Raw genomic sequence first — 14,599 nt, forward strand, 5'->3', positions numbered from 1 at the left:
GAGAGGCATAGACAGGGTGGATAGTCAGAGGCTTTTTCCTCGGGTGGAAAGGTCGACTACAGGAGGGCAGAGGTTTAACGTGAGTGGTGGTAAGTTTAGGGGAGATATGTGGGGAAAGTTTTTTACACAAAGAGTGGTGGGTGCCTGGAATGCACTACCAGTGGAGGTGGTGGAAGCAGATACATTAGCAACATTCAAGGCGTATCTTGATAGACACATGAACGAGAAGCGAACAGAAGGATAGAAACTGCGTATCGGCTCTGGCTTGGTGGGTCGAAGGGCCTGTTCCTGTGTTGTATTGCTCTTTATAAAAATAGTTTTCCAAAAAAAATTTTACCATCAGAGTTTATTTTCAAAGTCCGCAATGGATTTTTGAAATTAAAAGAATCATGGAAAAATTTATAAATTTACATTAAAAAATTTGCTTCGCAAAATTGGACAACATTCTGACTTCAGTCTGCTTCCAGGTCGCATCTCGATTTGAGGATTGCCAAACCATGGCTTATGCTGTGAGTTTTCTGCTGAGCAGGTTCAGGAGACAGATCCCAGGTCTAACTCGGCCTGAACAAGGATCTAAACCAATGTTGTTGGCATTACTCTGAACCACATGCTCGCTGTCTAAGCTAACCTCCCCCTCCCATTCCCATCTCAGAATTAAAGATTTTTTTTAAAGTTTGTTTATTAGTGTCCCAAGTAGGCTTACATCAACACTGTAATAAATTTACTGTGAAAATCTCCTGGTCGCCACACTCCGGCGCCTGTTGGGGTACACTGAGGGAGAATTTAGCACGGCCAATGCACCTAACCAGCACGTATTTCGGACTGTGGGAGGATAGGGCCTGGGTGGTTTTGTGGTTGGTACAGACTTGATGGGCTGAATGGCCTTCTTCCGTAATGTAGGGATTCTATGAAACCGGAGCACCCAGAGGAAACCCACGCAGACATGAGGAGAACTTGCAAACTCTGCACAGATAGTGAGCCAAGCCGGGAATCGAACCTGGGTCCCTGACGCTGTGAGCCAGCCGTGCTAACCATTGTGCCACCAGGCCGTCTCCAATACTAATTAGAGAATTACAGAATTACTAATATTAAGAAAGGTACAGGTTCTCATTCAATGTATGCATGTCTCCCACAGATTCTGTGCCTTTACTTGGATATGCTTCCAAGATCAAGAAAGGGTTAGCTGCTGGACTGAAAAGTAAGACTTGAAATTTGGGGTTTTATGTTTGGTATCTTGGGACCAATTTTAGCTGCTCAGTGAGAGGCAACAATTAATATGGATGAACTTTCCAGGAGGACATACTTTGCAGTTCTAAATGAAAAATGTTCTTTCACGTCTCCTACATAAGGCTGAGACAAATCTCATCCTTGTCAGAGGAATCGTCTTGTATTATCTCCCGCCTCCCCACTATTTCTGACAAGATTACAGGTTTCTGCTTGTCTATTCACCAGCTTGTCATTCTCCACACAGGCGTTTCAATAGGAGGTGTAATAAATCGAGGGCAACTGGATGTGGCTCAAAGTAACAAAGACTTTATTGCCAACGATAAATAAGTATTTACAATTAAAGGGTCAGACAGAATACACTATGTGATTATACACTCCTCACTGTCTCCAACTGAGGATCCGCCCCCGACCCAGGATACACGCCCCGCACTCAATTGGCTCAGCTTCCAGCCTCGACACTCCGCAGCGTCCTGCCCGATCATGTGGCTCTCAGGGGACGCCCCCCCTTAAAGGGGCCACACTACCACAGGAGGAAACTCATGAAACGGATAGTGCAAAATGGAAGGGCAGGAACTATTGCTTGGTTGTGTTGTCTCCATCAGCACAATTCATCAGGAGCAGGCCAAACCAACTCAGAGAATTGCAGCACTTAAACTCATGAGGTGGAGATGCCGGCGTTGGACTTGAGTGGGCACAGTAAGATGTCTCACAACACCAGGTTAAAGTCCAACAGATTTATTTGGAATCACGAGCTTTCGGAGCACTGCTCCTTCATCACTCACCTGATGAAGGAGCAGCGCTCCGAAAGCTCGTAATTCCAAATAAACCTGTTGGACATTAACCTGGTGTTGTGAGACTTCTTACGTTTGAACTCAAATTGAGTTTGGTGCAAGTCCAGATTCTGCAATTGTCTTATGAGGAAAGGTTGGACAATAGGCTTGTATTCACTGGAGTTTAGAACAGTAAGAGGCAACTTGATCGAAACCTTTAAGGCCCTGAAGGGTATTGATAGTGTGGATGTGGAGTGGATGTTTCCTCTTATGGGAGAATTTAGAATTAGGGGTCACTGTTTAAAAATAAAGATTCACTTATTTAAGACGGAGATGAGGAGAATCTTTTTTCCCACAAGGGTTTTGAGTCTTTGGAACTCTCTCCCTCAAAAGACAGTGGAAGCAGAGGGCAGGATTTTCCACTCACCCCCGCGTCACGTTCACAGCAGCTGAGGCGGCCTACCATTGTCTGGAGGTGAGACCTCCTGTTGGAGATCCCATCAGGATCCCTGGTGGGGTTTCCCATTCTATGCACCCCTCGTTGCCAGGAAACCCGCAGCGGGGGTCCATCGTAGGCTGCTCCGGAAGATCCCATTGGCGGGAATGTCTGGAAAATTCCGGCCTTCGAATATTTTTAAGGCCGAGTTAGATAGATTCCTGATTAACAAGGGGGTGAAAGGTTATTGGGAGAAGGCTGGAATGTGGGGCTGAGATCACAATCAGATCAGCCGTAACAGTATTGAATGGCAGAGCAGGCTTGAGGGGCTGAGTGGCCTACTCTTCCCCCTTATACATGTGTTTGTATGTCTGTATGATGCCCTAGTTTAAAAAACATAGTCCTGAATTCCCCCCCTCACCCTGGTTTATTGGTGACGAATGAGCGTAAAATTCCTCAGATGGGCTTCCCCTAGCTTCCCACCCTCTCTGACCTCTCAGCAATTCCCCGCTGGGGTGGACGAGGTCTCGGACAGCCTGCCACCCTTGCCCCAATCGAGGCCCTGAAAAGACTGATTATTGCCCACTGAAGGACCATTTCCCACCCCGCCTCAATATTTATGCTGTCGGGGGGAGTTTTCAAGTACAGGGGATGCCCGAAAATAATGGATTCAAGCCTCGGAGGGTTGCCTGAAGTTAAAAGGGGGTTTCTGATGGAGCCTCTGACCCTCATGTGAATTTCCACACACTTCTGTTAATTTTCTGTGGGTGTAGATCCAGGACAAGACCTTTAGGAGTAGTGCAGACCAAAGTCACTCGCTGCGGAATTTGCAGCGACTCATTTTTGGTGATTTTAATAACAGTATCAGTGAGAGCTTCACTGTGCTTTCCATATCTTTGAATCTTTTGAAGTATTAGAATTTAAAAAGCTCCCATGATTGCATCTTCTTGAACATTTTGTGCCTGATGTGTTTAAATGACAGGTTAATGGTTTCAAAATTTAATTTTCGTGAAAAGGGATTTAAAGAAGAAATGGGTTTGAGTTCTTCATTTTCCTTAGGCCTCAATTGTTAACACTGATTTCCAATTGTTACAATGTTTTTCATTCTGACATATGTTAATGAGATTAATGGGAAATCTTGGCAGAATTGATGTTGGCAAGACCAGTCAAGAAGTTTGGCATGCATTTTTGGTGTATCGATCCCTTTACACTGAACACTTGACACAAAACACAAATAAGTCATCAGAGTTAACTCAGAACAAGAGTCAACAAAGGGATGCCTTAACTTCTTAGCTTAGATCTATTATGACTCTCTTGTGGAGACCATGAATTGGATTCCATTTGTATTTGAATTTGTTTTTGGAGTAAGTAGAAAAGAAAATAGAAATTGGCTCTTCCAGCCCTTCGAGCCTGCTCCACCATTCATTTTGATCATGGCTGATCATCAAATTCAGTATTCTGATCCCACTTTCCTCCCTTTAGCCGCTGGAGCTATATCTAATTTCTTCTTGAATTAGAGTCATAGAGTCATATAGGTTTACAGCATGGAAACAGGCCCTTCGGCCCAACTTGTCCATGCCGCCCTCTTTTTTAAACCCCTAAGCATTTGACCCATATCCCTCTATACCCATCTTACCCATGTAACTGTCTAAATGCTTTTTAAAAGACAAAATTGTACCCGCCTCTACTACTATCTCTGGCAGCTTGTTCCAGACACTCACCACCCTCTGTGTGAAAGAATTGCCCCTCTGGACACTTTTGTATCTCTCCCCTCTCACCTTAAACCTATGCCCTCTAGTCTTAGACTCCCCTATCTTTGGGAAAAGATATTGACTATCTCGCTGATCTGTGCCCTCATTATTTTATAGACCTCTATAAGATCATCCCTCAGCCTTCTACGCTCCAGAGAAAGAAATCCCAGTCTATCCAGCCTCTCCTTACAACTCAAACCGTCAAGTCCCGGTAGCATCCTAGTAAATCTTTTCACACAATGTTTTCACAGAATCATAGAATCCCTGCAGTGCCAAAAAGGCCATTCAGCTGATTGATTTTCCACTGCCCACAATCCCAGCCAGGTCCTATCCCTGTAACCCCACGTGTTTATCCTGCTAGTCTGCCTAACACTTCAGGGGCAATTTAGCATGGCCAATCCACCTAACCCACACATCTTTGGACTGTGGGAGGAAACCAGAGCACCCAGAAGAAACCCACTCAGACACGGGGAGAACGTGAAGACTCTGCACAGACAGTGACCCAAGCTGGGATTTGAACCCGGATCCCTGGCATTGTAAGGCAGCAGTGTCAACGCCCCGCCCCTGGTTTTGGCTTCAACTACTTTCTGTGGTAGTAAACTCCACACATTCACCACTCTCTAGGTGAAGAAATTTCTCCTCACCTCAGTTCTAAAAGATTTATCCCTTATCCTCAAACTATGACCCCCTTAGTCTGGACTCCCCCAAGTAAGGAGATAGTTTAGGGCTTGCCCTGTGCACTCTGCACTCAATTAATGCTTGTCATACAATCAATGCAGTTATCACATGTAGCGATCATTTAGTGATTGAATTAACACGTATTAAAGGTTGCAGACTTAACAAGGCAAATAGGCAACCTATGCAGAGCATTTAACTCAGGGAAAGTGTATCTTAAATGTAGAAAAATGTAGAAAATGTAGAAAACAGGTGTGCTAAAGCCTTTCAATTGTTATTTTACATCCTGCTAACCTGATTGGAAATGCTGTTGATACCTTCCTTTCATATTAATGAGGTTTACCAAAGTAATTGGGGTGTTGAGGAGATTTAACAAGGAGGCAGGTTAATTGCTTTTTATTGTCTGGATGGGTGTGGGGGCAGCGGAATAGGCTGGCAGAAAGAGGCTGGGTGAGGGGTGATGGCAAGAGGCTGGGTGAGGAGTAGTGGCAACAGGCTGGATGAGGGGTGGTGGAAAGAGGTTGGGTGGAGGGTGGTGGAAAGAGGCTAGGTGGGGGTAGTGGCAATAGGCTGGGTGGGGGTAGTGGCAATAGGCTAGGTGGGGGTAGTGGCAATAGGCTAGGTGGGGGTAGTGGCAATAGGCTGGGTGGGGGGTGGTGGCAACAGACTGGTTGAGGGTGGTGGTGAGGATTGGTCAGCAAGTTTACTTTTAAGAACTTTTTCGCATACAATTTGTTCTTAAAAGTAAACTGGCTGAACAATCTTCACCACCACCCTCCAAACAAAGGCTAGTGGAGCTGATTGAATAATCTTTCTTTGTCATGTGCAAGTGACTATGATGACCTCTAGAGTGTGAAGGATGTTAGGTGTTTCACATTTGTAGGTGAGAGGCTGTACACACATGTTGACCACGCTGACCGCCAGGCACTGTGAGATGGTAAAATTGTGCCCATTGAATCAAGGCTTTTTCTTTTCAAACAAGAGTAAAGGAGGTTTTCTCGATGTTCTCGTCAATGTTTATGCATTAAGCACGGTGGCAGAGTGGTTAGCACTGCTGCCTCACAGCACCAGGGACCCGGGTTCGATTCCAAACCCAGGTTACTGTCTGTGTGGAGTCTGCGCATTCTCTCAGTGTCCATGTGGGTTTCTTCTGGGTGCTCCAGTTTCCCCCCACAGTCCAAAAATGTGCAGGTTAGGTGAATTGGCCACGCTAAATTGCCCCTTTATGTCCAAAGGAGTGTAGATTATGGGATTAGCCATGGTAAACCTGTGAGGCTACGACAATAGGGCGAAGGGGAGGGTCTGGGTGGGTTATTCTTTTGGTGAGTTGGTGCAGACTCGATGGGCCGAATGGTCTCTTTCTGCACTTGTGGGATTCTATGATTCTATGATTCTAAGCAATACATTAACTTGTAAACAGAGTAAATCTAAAGTAGCAAGGAGAAAGAATTTCAGATGAATGGTTTAGGAATTTATTGGTATCTCACACTATAAGGACTTTAGATATTTCAATGGTTTTAAAGTTATTCTCTGGCCTAATCAAGTGTTAATACTTTTGATCTTTGAGTGTTTGGTGAAGATTGTGCATCGTCATTCCAATAAAAGACCCAGTGTAAATAACAATATTTAATTACTTGTTAAATAACTCATAACAGTGTTTCAAATGCCTATTAAGCAGTAGAACAATGATAAATGTTTTTCATAAATTACGATTGTAAAAAGCTTTTTCATTTTGACTTGTAGACTCAGCAGCTTGATTCTTCTTTTCTTTCCAATAGAAAGATTGAAAGAAGAAGCTTGCAAAGAACAATAGATGATGTTCAAGATAAAAATAAATTACTGCAGATGCTGGAATCTGAAACAATCATCACGCAAACCAGCCTCCCATCCATTGACTCTGTCTATACTTCCCTCAGTAAAGCAGCCAGCATAATTAAGGACCCCACGCACCCCGGACATTCTCTCTTCCACCTTCTTCCTTCAGGAAAAAGATACAAAAGTCTGAGGTCACGTACCAACCGACTCAAGAACAGCTTCTTCCCTGCTGCTGTCAGACTTGTGAATGGACCTACCTCGTATTAAGTTGATCTTTCTCTACACCCTAGCTATGACTGTAACACTACATTCTGCACCCTCTTGTTTCCTTCTCTATGAATGGTATGCTTTGTCTGCATAGCGCACAAGAAACAATACTTTTCACTGTATGTTAATACATGTGACAATAATAAATCAAATCAAAACAAAATCAAAAACAGAAAATGCTGGAAAATCTCAGCAGGTCTGAACAGCATCGAGGGAGAGAGTATGGAGCCAATGTTTCGAGTCTGGATGATCCTTCATCAATGTTAGCTTTATCCTCTCTCCAATAGATGATCTGAGCTTTCAAGGCTAGTAACTCACCCTCTGCTCGCTGCAGGTGTCTCCTGAACTTATTTAAAATGGGCCAACTTATTTTTCCCCAATTTTCTATTTCCTCTGCAATATGCTTGGGTATTCTTGTGCTATGGTTTCATAAATAAAGTAGCCTTCCTTTACCATGTGCAAGTGACTATAATGCCCTATACAGCGTGCATGATGGTATGTATTCCTTATTTATGTGTGAGATGCCGTATTGTTAATGGTCCCTCACGCTCACTGGAAATACTCTCATTTCTTCGTGCAAAAGCTAGGCTGACACTCCACAGTGCAATACTGAGAGAATGCTGCACTGCCAATGGTGCTCGACTTTGAACCAAGGCTCTGTCTTCCCTCTCAGGGGAATGTAAAACACCCCTCAGTACTATTTCAAACAAGAGCTTCCCTTGATGTCCTGGCCAACATTCACCCCTCAGGCAACATCACTAAAGCAGAGACAAAAACAGAAAATGCTGGAGAAACTCAGCAGGTCTGACAGCATCTGTGGAGAGAGAATAGAGTCAACGTTTCGAGTCTGGATGACCCTTCATCAGAGCTGAAAGCAAAGAAAATGAGGGCGGGGGGCTGCTGTAATTGGATAAAGGAAATGTAAATGATGATGATGAAGGCTAGGAAAGGTACTAAAAGCATTAGATGAGGCGTCTTGGGAATTCGTAATAATCAACACCCACAAAGGCTTATATCAATATACCCAGAGCATCTTGAATGTGTGTGCCACATTCCAATGTACTATAGAAATCTTGTCACAGGATGTGCTGAGGGTAAAGTTTAAAATGTATTTATTTGTCACAAGTCGGCTTACATTAACACTTCCATGAAGTTACTGTGAAAATCCCCTAGTTGCCTCATTCCGGCGCCTGTTCGGGTGCACTGAGGGAGAATTTAGCATGGCCAATGCACCTAACCAGACGTCTTTTGGACTGTGAGAGGGAACTGGAGCACCCGGAGGAAGCCCATGCAGACATGGGGAGAACGTGCAAACTCTGCACAGACAGTGACCCAAGCTGGGAATCAAAGCCGGGCCCCTGGTGCTTTGAGACAGCAGTGCTAACCACTGTGCCACCATGCTGCCCATGTTGTTTATTTAGGTAACGTATTAATTACGGGAGCTTCTGAAGAAGAACACTTAGCAAATTACAGGAGGAAGTGTTGAACAGACTTAAAAAAGCTGGGTTAGGGCTCAAGAGAGAAAAATGTACATTCCAAACTTACAAAGTAGCATATTTGGGATTCATGGTCGATGCTCTGACTGCTTCCGATGGAGAAGGTTAAGGTGACCCAGGGGCACCACCCCCAGCAACATATCAGAACTAAAGTCATGCTTAGGTTTGATGAATTATTATGGACGATTTATCCCCAACCTGTCCACACTGCTGGCACCCTTACATGTGCTTCTCAGGAAGTACCAAAGGAGACATTGGAGTGGGTTAAAATGGCATTGCAGTCTTCAAGTCTTTTGGTCCATTTCGATCCTGTGAAAGAAATAGTGTTGACCTGTCACCCCTCACCGTATGGAACAGGAGCAGCATTGTCCCCTAGACTGGAGGATGGTGTAAAGAGGCCTATCGCTTTTGCTTCAAGAGCACTAACAGACACTGAGAATGTCTGTTCTCTGATTGAAAAGGAAGGTTTGGCTATTATCGTAGAATCCTACAATGCAGAAGGAGACCATTCGGCCCATCGAGTCTGCACCGACCACAATCCCACCCAAGCCCGATCCCCATAACCCCATGCATTTACCCTGGTGAGTCCCCCTGACACTAAGGGGCAACTTAACATGGCCAATCCACCTAACACACACATCTTTGGACTATGGGAGGAAACCGGAGCCCCTGGAGAAAACCCACGCAGACACGAGGAGAATGTGCAAACTCCACGGACACTGACCCAAGCCGGGAATCGAATCCGGGTCCCTGGCACTGTGAGGCAGCAGTGCTGACCACTGTGCCACCGTGCTGCCCCTATTATTTATGCGATGAAAAAGTTTCACCAGTAACATTTATGGATGTCACTTTATGATAATTACCAACCGTAAGCCACGTTTAGGTTTGTTCAGAGACAACAAAGCCAATCCCCCCATTGCTTCAGTGAGGGTCCAATGTTGGCCTCTACTGTTAATGGCAGACAACTATATGATTCAACATAAGCCAAGCACTCACATTGCCAACTTCCTTTGCCACAAAGTATTCCACCGCCACCAGAGCCCCAAGAAATTATACCACTCTTACCTTTCTGGACACATTAACGGTATCGACACAACAAATCAAGTTGAGGATCCAAAGGGAACCCATATTATTTAAAATCAAATGGATGCTCCTTCATGTTTGGCATCATGACAAATCCGAACAATTTCGACCTTTCCAAGTCAGAAAGGGTGAGCTGAGTTGTGAGGGTGGAATATTATTGTGGGGAGCCAAGGGAGGTCATTCCTGTTCCTGCTTGAACAGTATTCCTCCAAGAATTGCACTGTGCACATCCCAGTATGACAACAATGAAAATGCTAGCCCAGAGTTATGTGTGGTGGCCCAGGATCAATAAAGACATTGAAGACATCATTCGACAGTGTTGAGTGTCAAGTACAGTAAAGTTTACCACCCTCAGCTCATTTGCACTTGTGGGAATAGCCAGGTCAGTCGTGGTGGAACTCCATGTTGATTTTGCGGCCATGGGCAGCATGTTTTTCCTCATTGTTGACGCTCATTCAAAATGGATGGACATTCCTGAGATGAAGACCACAATCTCCTTAGCCAATTGACAAACTACAGCAGACATTCACCACATGAGTTGCCTGAAGTGCTGCTCTCTGACAAAGGGATTTCATTCATGAGCGAGGAGTTTTAACACCTCATGCAATCCAATGAGATTCAGCATGTTAGAACAGCTCCCTACCACAAGACCTCAAATGGGTTAACTGAAAAAACTGTCCAGACATATAAAGCTGCGATGAAACTGGATGCTCTTTCCTAGGGCAGAAAAGTCAAGTAGTAGGGGACATAGGTTTAAGGTGCACGGGGAAAAGTTCAGAGGAGATGTGAAAAGTAAGTTTTTTACGCAGAGGGTGGTGAATGTCTGGAACACGCTGCCCCAGGGAGGTGGTGGGAGCAGGTACAATAGCGGCATTTAAGGGGCATCTAGACAAATACATGAATAGGATGGGAATGGGAGGATACATAAGAACATAGGAAATAGGAGCAGGAGTAGGCCATCTAGCCCCTCGAGCCTGCCCCGCCATTCAATAAGATCATGTACGGACTCCGTAAGTGCATACAGTTTTAGTTTAGGCAGGCGTCATGATCAGCGCAGGCTTGGAGGGCTGAAGGGCCTGTTCCTGTGCTGTACTGTTCTTTGTTCTTTGGAAAAAAAGTCCTCCGCACCTTTACAACTTCGACTGGCCCATTTTCTACAAACGTACAGAGCAACTCACAATCCTGCCAGGAGTTACCCACAATCCTGCCAGGAGTTACCCAGAAACCGGCCAGAAGTTACCCACAATCCTGCCAGGAGTTACCCAGAAACCGGCCAGAAGTTACCCACAATCCTGCCAGGAGTTACCCACAATCCTGCCAGGAGTTACGCCTGTTGAATTGCTCATGGGATGTGTTGTTATTGTAAAATATTAATTAAGAACTTAAAGGGGAAGGTGTGTGGTAGTATGTCCCTTTAAGGGGGAGTGTTATTGGGGGGGTCACATGACTCATCTGGCCAATTGCGACAAGTCATGTGAATTAAGAGTGGGAGCACGGGATTTCTGGAACTTGGAGTCGGAGGGTGGGTTTTTCGGACCGTGCTCACCCCGAAACCCGGAAATCCCACCCAGGGTCAATGGGCCTTTGAGGTCTGAGGAGTCGTGGAGTTTGGAAGCATTCTTATCTCTGTCTTGTATATAGTTATTTTTCCCCAGGTAAACCTCTGTTTATTTATCTGGCCTGTTGGTGATCAGTTCCTTGCAGTTATTACAATGGTCTCGCTTTGCAGCAAGCAGTGTACACTCCCCAACTGAGGAATTGAGAGAACAGCAATTCTTCTTTCAATTCAAGGAAATTTTATTTTGTTGCATTACAAATAATATCAGCTGTTGTCAGCAGCGGATGATCTCGAATTATACAGCCTTGTTTCCTTACTTTACCTGCCTTTTGAAACCCTCCTCAAGGCTTCATCGTGCAGAACTGTCACTGTTTCCACGCAACGTGGCTGTATGGGAAGCTTTTAAGAAATTCTTATTCTTAATGTCTGAAATCTTTGTATCCTTTCACTTTCAGTATAGAAGGTGACATGTATTCCTTTGAAATGCTTTGCAGTTTTTGCATTTCATAGAATCCCTACAGTGCAGAAGGAGGCCATTCGACCCTACACCAACAAAAATTCTACCAGGGTCCTATCGCTGCAACCCCACATATTTATCCTTCGAATCCCCCTGACACTAAGAGGCAATTTAGCACGGCCAATTCACCTAACCTGCACATTTTTGAACTGTGGGAGGAAACCAGAGCACTCAGCGGAAACCCACGCAGACACGGGGAGAACGTGCAAACTCTGCACAGACAGTGACCCAAACTGGGAATTGAACCTGGGTCCATGGCGCTGTGAGGCAGCAGTGCTAACCACTGCACCACCATGCCATATAGACGGTGTGGTGTATAGAACATGCCAGAGATGGAAGAAGAATAAATATCCACTGTAAAGTCATCAGTGCTGGCATATAGCTTTAAGAAATAGACATCTTTTGTTACCTACTTTACCATCATGCTTTTGTAGTCAAATAGACCTAGTTCAAATCTGAAAACAATTGCTGATGCACTAAGGGGGAACGGAGATTGTTAAAACTTGGATAATCACATCAGGAAGTCATCATCAGATAAGGAAATGCTACTGACAGCTGCCAGACCAGCTGAGATTTTCCAGCATTTTCTCTACTGATGGTGATTACCTGAAACAATGGGAAAGGCAGAACTGGTAAGCATACAAATTAGGAGCACAAGTAGGCCAATCAGCCCCTCGATTCTGCTCTGCTACTCAATAAGATCATAGCCCATTGGATCATAACCTTACTAACCTGGGTTCAAATCCCATCACGGCAGATGGTGAAATTTGAATTCAATATGTTATCACAAAGATTGGACGGGTGGTTAACAGTGAGGCAGTGTCTTGGGCAAAAGAAGATATAGACAGAATGGTCAAATGGGCAGATAAGTGGCAGATGGAATTTAACCCTGAGGTAATACACTTTGGAAGGGGTAATTTGACAAGTACTCAATGAATGGTAGGACACTAGGAAATTCTGTGGGACAAATGGACCTTGGCATGTTTGTCCACAGATCTCTGAAGACGGAAGGGCATGTTAATAGGGTGGTGAAAAAGGCATATGGGATACTTGCCTTGATCAATCGAGGCACAGATTAAAAAAGCAGGCAAGTCATGTTGGAGTTGTATATTACTTTGGTGAGGCCACAGCTGGAGCACTGTGTGCAGTTCTGGTCACCACATTATCGGAAGGATGTGATTGCACTGGAGGGGGTGCAGAGGAGATTCATCAGGATGCTGCCTCGGATGGAACGTTGAAGTTATGAAGAGAGGTTGGGTAGGCTCGGGTAGTTTTCGTTGGAGCAGAGAAGACTGAGGGGCGACCTGATCGAGGTGTAGAAGATTATGAGAGACATGGGCAGAGTGGATAAGGAGCAGCTGTTCCCCTTAGTTGAAGGGTCAGTCACGAGGGGACATAGGTTCAAGGTGAGGGGCAGGAGGTTTAGGGGGGATGTGAGGAAAAACTTTTTTATCCAGAAGGCGATGATGATCTGGATTATGTTGCCTGGGACGGTGGTAGAGGCAGGTTGCCTCACATCCTTTAAAAAGTGTGTGGATAAGCACTTGGCACATCATAACATTCAGGGCTATGGGCCAAATGCTGGCAGATGGGACTAGATGGGTGTTCAGGTGTTTCTAATGTGTCGGTGTGGACTCGATGGGTCGAAAAGCCTCTTCTGTGTAGTATCGTTCTAGGATTCTATGATTCAATGATTCAGTTCAGTCATGTTGGGACTTTGTACTTCCTAGCGACCAGCCATTCGGGGAACTGACAAAGATCTGGGTCTAGACTTCTTTCCTTAGCATGAGAGAAAAAGGCACAAATCCAGATCCCAAAAGAAGGAGAAAAATAAACATGCCTTATATAAATCACACAGAATTATATGTGTAAAATCACTGAGACAGCCCCATTTGGCAAGTTCCACACGGTCTTAATACTCCACCTGTAAAATGCACACCCTGCATTCTTCATTCTGTAATTTTCTCTGTGATTAGTGAATAGTTAGTAAAATGCTTTGTAATACAAGCTGCAATTTGCCAAGCTATTCCAATCTCATCAATGCCACAAAGTAAAGGCTGCCTAATGATAATTGGACACCATTATGGTAATTTGATGAGTCACACTTTTGTTTATTTCTAAATGTGCATTTGCAGAAACACAGGTCCCTGGCATCTTCAATTCAGCACATTTACTGTAAATGATCTGGAAGTCACGTCGGGACAGGTGGGCTTTGAAGTTCTGTAAAGATAAAAGCAAACTACTGCGGGTGCTGGATTCTGAAACCAAAGGAGAAAATGCTGGAAAATCTCAGCGGGTCTGGCAGCATCTGTAAGGAGAGAAAAGAGCTGACGTTTCGGGTCCAGACGACCCTTTGTCAAAGCTAAAAGGCACAGAAAGTGGGAGATATTTATACTGCAGGGTGGGGGAATGAAAGGGGAGTCATGGCCATAGAAACAAGGGGAAAGGCTGCTGATGGCAGCCCATAGAGAGAATAGAAGGTGTGAATGGCCAAACGGCAGAGAAACTGAAATCAGAGGGTCAGCTGTGACAGATGAAGATGTAGGGGGGAAGGGGGGGATGGGTGGTAGAGAGGTGAAATGCAGAAAAGGGGGGGGGGGGGGAAGGGGAAGCAAAAGGGAAGAAAAGGTAAGGAAAGGGGGATAAAATGGGGGAAAGAGTAGCGGGGAAGAAAAATAAAAGAAAGATAAAGAAATAAAAGGTAGAGAATAGTAAAAAAATAAATAAAAGGGAAACAGAGGGGTGGAGGAGGGGGAGAACTAATCATCTGAAGTTGTTGAATTTGATGTTGAGACCAGAAGGTTGTAAAGTGCCGAGCTGGAAGATGAGATGCTGTTTCTCCAGTTTGTGTTGAGCTTCACTGGAACATTGCAGCAGGCCAAGGACAGACATGTGGGCGTGGGAGCAGCATCGTGTGTTAAAATTCTGTAGCTGCCTGCAAGCTGATGAAGAACTGTTCTCTTATCTTTACTGTCCAACAACTCTCTTCACTGGAGCCCCTCTC

The sequence above is a fragment of the Mustelus asterias genome, chromosome 4, assembly GCF_964213995.1.
Source record: "Mustelus asterias chromosome 4, sMusAst1.hap1.1, whole genome shotgun sequence".
In the NCBI taxonomy this organism is placed as follows: Eukaryota; Metazoa; Chordata; class Chondrichthyes; order Carcharhiniformes; family Triakidae; genus Mustelus; species Mustelus asterias.